This window comes from Oncorhynchus masou, unplaced genomic scaffold, assembly GCF_036934945.1.
Source record: "Oncorhynchus masou masou isolate Uvic2021 unplaced genomic scaffold, UVic_Omas_1.1 unplaced_scaffold_2019, whole genome shotgun sequence".
NCBI classification, from domain to species: domain Eukaryota; kingdom Metazoa; phylum Chordata; class Actinopteri; order Salmoniformes; family Salmonidae; genus Oncorhynchus; species Oncorhynchus masou.
This window is the reverse complement of record NW_027008508.1, coordinates 4276-10252: the sequence shown is the minus strand read 5'-3', so window position 1 is coordinate 10252 and position 5977 is coordinate 4276.

The following is a 5977-nucleotide window of genomic DNA, read 5'->3' as shown; positions in this document are numbered from 1 at the left end:
TCTTTTAAAGACCTTTATGTAGTAGGGATTCAAATATCAGCAAACCTTGGTTGATGTTTTACATTTTTGCTGTCCATTGTGAATGACGTCAGCATGGAGAAATTCCTTGGTTTTGTTTAATTAATAAGTTGTGTCCTAAGCAGACTTAAAATGAGCACAATGCTTATTCTAAAATGTATATTAATTACTAAAACTGTTTTTAAATAAACTAATAAAAATACAGTACTTCCAACTTGTCTCTTACAGGTTTTTTCAGGCTACGCTTCCACAATGTAAGGTAAAGCATGAATGCATTGTCCCTATTTAATTTACAACCTTCTTCTAGTTAGCAGAAAATATAGATTTATCTGTCCTTTTTCTGAAAGCCTACTCAGAATTTCTATGACAAAATAAAGAATTTGAAGCAGTAGAAGGCCTAGTTTACCATAGCCACCAGCTCTTCCCGTTGACATTCCAAATGACTTTAGCCGACAGCCTTCCTTCTAAATAATGTTACAGACTACTTCATTTATCACCTTTACCTGCAGCAGAGTTTCTTGCCAGTAGTGGTGCTGCCTGTAATCCATGCATCTGAGTCTGTAGCACGCTATGCTAAACAGCTGTCCACACCAAGTTAAACAGGTGTCCACACCAAGTTAAACAGGTGTCCACACCAAGTTAAACAGGTGTCCACACCAAGTTAAACAGCTGTCCACACCAAGTTAAACAGGTGTCCACACCAAGTTAAACAGGTGTCCTCATCAAGTTAAACAGGTGTCCTCACCAAGTTAAACAGGTTTCCTCACCAAGTTAAACATGTTTCCTCACCAAGTTAAACATGTGTCCACACCAAGATAAACAGATGTCCTCACCAAGTAAAACATGTGTCCACACCAAGATAAACAGATGTCCTCACCAAGTTAAACAGGTGTCCACACCAAGATAAACAGATGTCCTCACCAAGTAAAACAAGTGTCCACACCAAGATAAACAGATGTCCTCACCAAGTTAAACAGGTGTCCGCACCAAGTAAAACAGGTGTCCTCACCAAGTAAAACAGTTGTCCTCACCAAGATAAACAGGTGTCCACACCAAGTTAAACAGGTGTCCTCACCAAGTTAAACAGGTGCCTCACCAAGTTAAACAGGTTTCCTCACCAAGTTAAACATGTTTCCTCACCAAGTTAAACATGTGTCCACACCAAGTAAAACATGTGTCCACACCAAGATAAACAGATGTCCTCACCAAGTAAAACATGTGTCCACACCAAGATAAACAGATGTCCTCACCAAGTAAAACAGGTGTCCACACCAAGATAAACAGATGTCCTCACCAAGTTAAACAGGTGTCCTCACCAAGTAAAACAGGTGTCCTCACCAAGTAAAACAGGTGTCCTCACCAAGATAAACAGGTGTCCACACCAAGTTAAACAGGTGTCCTCACCAAGTAAAACAGGTGTCCACACCAAGTTAAACAGGTGTCCACACCAAGATAAACAGATGTCCTCACCAAGTAAAACAGTTGTCCTCACCAAGTAAAACAGGTGTCCTCACCAATTAAAACAGGTGTCCTCACCAAGTTAAACAGTTGTCCACACCAAGATAAACAGATGTCCTCACCAAGTAAAACAGTTGTCCACACCAAGATAAACAGATGTCCTCACCAAGTAAAACAGTTGTCCTCACCAAGTAAAACAGTTGTCCACACCAAGATAAACAGATGTCCTCACCAAGTAAAACAGTTGTCCACACCAAGATAAACAGATGTCCTCACCAAGTAAAACAGTTGTCCACACCAAGATAAACAGATGTCCTCACCAAGTTAAACAGTTGTCCTCACCAAGTTAAACAGGCGTCCTCACCAAGTAAAACAGTTGTCCTCACCAAGTAAAACAGGTGTCCTCACCAAGTTAAACAGTTGTCCTCACCAAGTTAAACAGGTGTCCTCACCAAGTAAAACAGTTGTCCTCACCAAGTAAAACAGGTGTCCTCACCAAGTAAAACAGTTGTCCTCACCAAGTAAAACAGGTGTCCACACCAAGTTAAACAGGTGTCCTCACCAAGTAAAACAGTTGTCCTCACCAAGTAAAACAGGTGTCCTCACCAAGTTAAACAGGTGTCCTCACCAAGTAAAACAGGTGTCCTCACCAAGTTAAACAGGTGTCCACACCAAGTTAAACATGTGTCCTCACCTAGTTAAACAGGTGTCCTCATCAAGTTAAACAGGTGTCCTCATCAAGTTAAACAGGTGTCCACAACAAGTTAAACAGGTGTCCTCACCAAGTAAAACAGGTGTCCTCACCAAGTTAAACAGGTGTCCTCACCAAGTTAAACAGGTGTCCTCATCAAGTTAAACAGGTGTCCTCACCAAGTTAAACAGGTGTCCTCAACAAGTTAAACAGGTGTCCTCAACAAGTTAAACAGGTGTCCTCATCAAGTTAAACAGGTGTCCTCACCAAGTTAAACAGGTGTCCTCACCAAGTTAAACAGGTGTCCTCATCAAGTTAAACAGGTGTCCACACCAAGTTAAACAGGTGTCCTCACCAAGTTAAACAGGTGTCCTCACCAAGTTAAACAGGTGTCCTCACCAAGTTAAACAGGTGTCCTCATCAAGTTAAACAGGTGTCCTCACCAAGTTAAACAGGTGTCCTCAACAAGTTAAACAGGTGTCCTCAACAAGTTAAACAGGTGTCCTCAAAAACAGGTGTCCTCACCAAGTTAAACAGGTGTCCTCATCAAGTTAAACAGGTGTCCTCACCAAGTTAAACAGGTGTCCTCAACAAGTTAAACAGGTGTCCTCAACAAGTTAAACAGGTTTCTCACCAAGTTAAACATGTTTCCTCACCAAGTTAAACATGTGTCCACACCAAGATAAACAGATGTCCTCACCAAGTAAAACATGTGTCCACACCAAGATAAACAGATGTCCTCAAAAAACATGTGTCCACACCAAGATAAACAGATGTCCTCACCAAGTAAACAGGTGTCCACACCAAGATAAACAGATGTCCTCACCAAGTTAAACAGGTGTCCTCACCAAGTAAAACAAGTGTCCTCACCAAGTAAAACAGGTGTCCTCACCAAGATAAACAGGTGTCCACACCAAGTTAAACAGGTGTCCTCACCAAAGTAAAACAGGTGTCCACACCAAGTTAAACAGGTGTCCAACAAGATAAACAGATGTCCTCACCAAGTAAAACAGTTGTCCTCAAAGTAAAACAGGTGTCCTCACCAATTAAAACAGGTGTCCTCACCAAGTTAAACAGTTGTCCAAACCAAGATAAACAGATGTCCTCACCAAGTAAAACAGTTGTCCACACCAAGATAAACAGATGTCCTCACCAAGTAAAACAGTTGTCCTCACCAAGTAAAACAGTTGTCCACACCAAGATAAACAGATGTCCTCACCAAGTAAAACAGTTGTCCACACCAAGATAAACAGATGTCCTCACCAAGTAAAACAGTTGTCCACACCAAGTTAAACAGGTGTCCTCACCAAGTAAACAGGTGTCCACACCAAGTTAAACAGGTGTCCACACCAAGATAAACAGATGTCCTCACCAAGTAAAACAGTTGTCCTCACCAAGTAAAACAGGTGTCCTCACCAATTAAAACAGGTGTCCTCACCAAGTTAAACAGTTGTCCTCACCAAGTTAAACAGGTGTCCACACCAAGTTAAACATGTGTCCTCACCAAGTTAAACAGGTGTCCTCACCAAGTTAAACAGGTGTCCTCATCAAGTTAAACAGGTGTCCACACCAAGTTAAACAGGTGTCCTCACCAAGTAAAACAGGTGTCCTCACCAAGTTAAACAGGTGTCCTCACCAAGTTAAACAGGTGTCCTCATCAAGTTAAACAGGTGTCCTCACCAAGTTAAACAGGTGTCCTCAACAAGTTAAACAGGTGTCCTCAACAAGTTAAACAGGTGTCCTCATCAAGTTAAACAGGTGTCCTCACCAAGTTAAACAGGTGTCCTCACCAAGTTAAACAGGTGTCCTCATCAAGTTAAACAGGTGTCCACACCAAGTTAAACAGGTGTCCTCACCAAGTTAAACAGGTGTCCTCATCAAGTTAAACAGGTGTCCTCACCAAGTTAAACAGGTGTCCTCAACAAGTTAAACAGGTGTCCTCAGGTGTCCTCATCAAGTTAAACAGGTGTCCTCACCAAGTTAAACAGGTGTCCTCACCAAGTTAAACAGGTGTCCTCATCAAGTTAAACAGGTGTCCACACCAAGTTAAACAGGTGTCCTCACCAAGTTAAACAGGTGTCCTCACCAAGTTAAACAGGTGTCCTCACCAAGTTAAACAGGTGTCCTCATCAAGTTAAACAGGTGTCCTCACCAAGTTAAACAGGTGTCCTCAACAAGTTAAACAGGTGTCCTCAACAAGTTAAACAGGTGTCCTCATCAAGTTAAACAGGTGTCCTCACCAAGTTAAACAGGTGTCCTCAACAAGTTAAACAGGTGTCCTCAACAAGTTAAACAGGTGTCCTCATCAAGTTAAACAGGTGTCCTCACCAAGTTAAACAGGTGTCCTCACCAAGTTAAACAGGTGTCCTCATCAAGTTAAACAGGTGTCCACACCAAGTTAAACAGGTGTCCTCACCAAGTTAAACAGGTGTCCTCACCAAGTTAAACAGGTGTCCTCACCAAGTTAAACAGGTGTCCTCATCAAGTTAAACAGGTGTCCACACCAAGTTAAACAGGTGTCCTCACCAAGTTAAACAGGTGTCCTCAACAAGTTAAACAGGTGTCCTCATCAAGTTAAACAGGTGTCCTCACCAAGTTAAACAGGTGTCCTCACCAAGTTAAACAGGTGTCCTCAACAAGTTAAACAGGTGTCCTCATCAAGTTAAACAGGTATCCTCATCAAGTTAAACAGGTGTCCTCAACAAGTTAAACAGGTGTCCTCATCAAGTTAAACAGGTGTCCTCATCAAGTTAAACAGGTGTCCACACCAAGTTAAACAGGTGTCCTCATCAAGTTAAACAGGTGTCCACACCAAGTTAAACAGTGAAAAGAAAAGACGTGTCATAGACATCAACCTTTGTTGAATTGATATCTTTATCACTACTTCAAAATATATTTTACATCAATTTCCATCAATTCCCATTATTAAGTGGCTGGATTTGAGTCAGTGTGTTGGCAGCAGCCACTCAATGTTAGTGGTGGCTGTTTAACAGTCTGATGGCCTTGAGATAGAAGCTGTTTTCAGTCTCTCGGTCCCAGCTTTGATGCACCTGTACTGACCTCGCCTTCTGGATGATAGCGGGGTGAACAGGCAGTGGCTCGGGTGGTTGTTGTCCTTGATGATCTTTATGGCCTTCCTGTGACATCGGGTGGGTGTAGGTGTCCTAGAGGGCAGGTAGTTTGCCTCTGGTGATGCGTTGTGCAGACCTCACTTCCCTCTGGAGAGCCTTACGGTTGTGGGGCGGAACAGTTGCCGTACCAGGCGGTGTACAGCCCGACAGGATGCTCTCAATTGTGCATCTGTAGAGTTTGTGTTTTTTTGGTGACAAGCCGAATTTCTTCAGCCTCCTGAGGTTGAAAAGGCGCTGCTGCGCCTTCTTAACGATGCTGTCTGTGTGGGTGGACCAATTCAGTTTGTCTAAGATGTGTACGCTAAGGAACTTAAAACTTACTACCCTCTCCACTACTGTCCCATCGATGTGGATAGGGGGGTGCTCCCTCTGCTGTTTCCTGAAGTCCACAATCATCTCCTTAGTTTTGTTGACGTTGACTGTGAGGTTATTTTCCTGACACCACACTCCGAGGGCCCTCACCTCCTCCCTGTAGGCAGTCTCGTCATTGTTGGTAATCAAGCCTACCTTTGTAGTGTCGTTTGAAAACTTGACAAAAGCTTTGTCAAAAGAAAAGGTAAACAAGAAATGCGAGCTCCCGATCACATGCTTGGTTCATGTCTGGAAATTTCCACTGTCCACTCATTGAAAGAGGTGTATCTCCCTAATTTTTCAGAGCAAAAGCCTGGAACAATGCTTA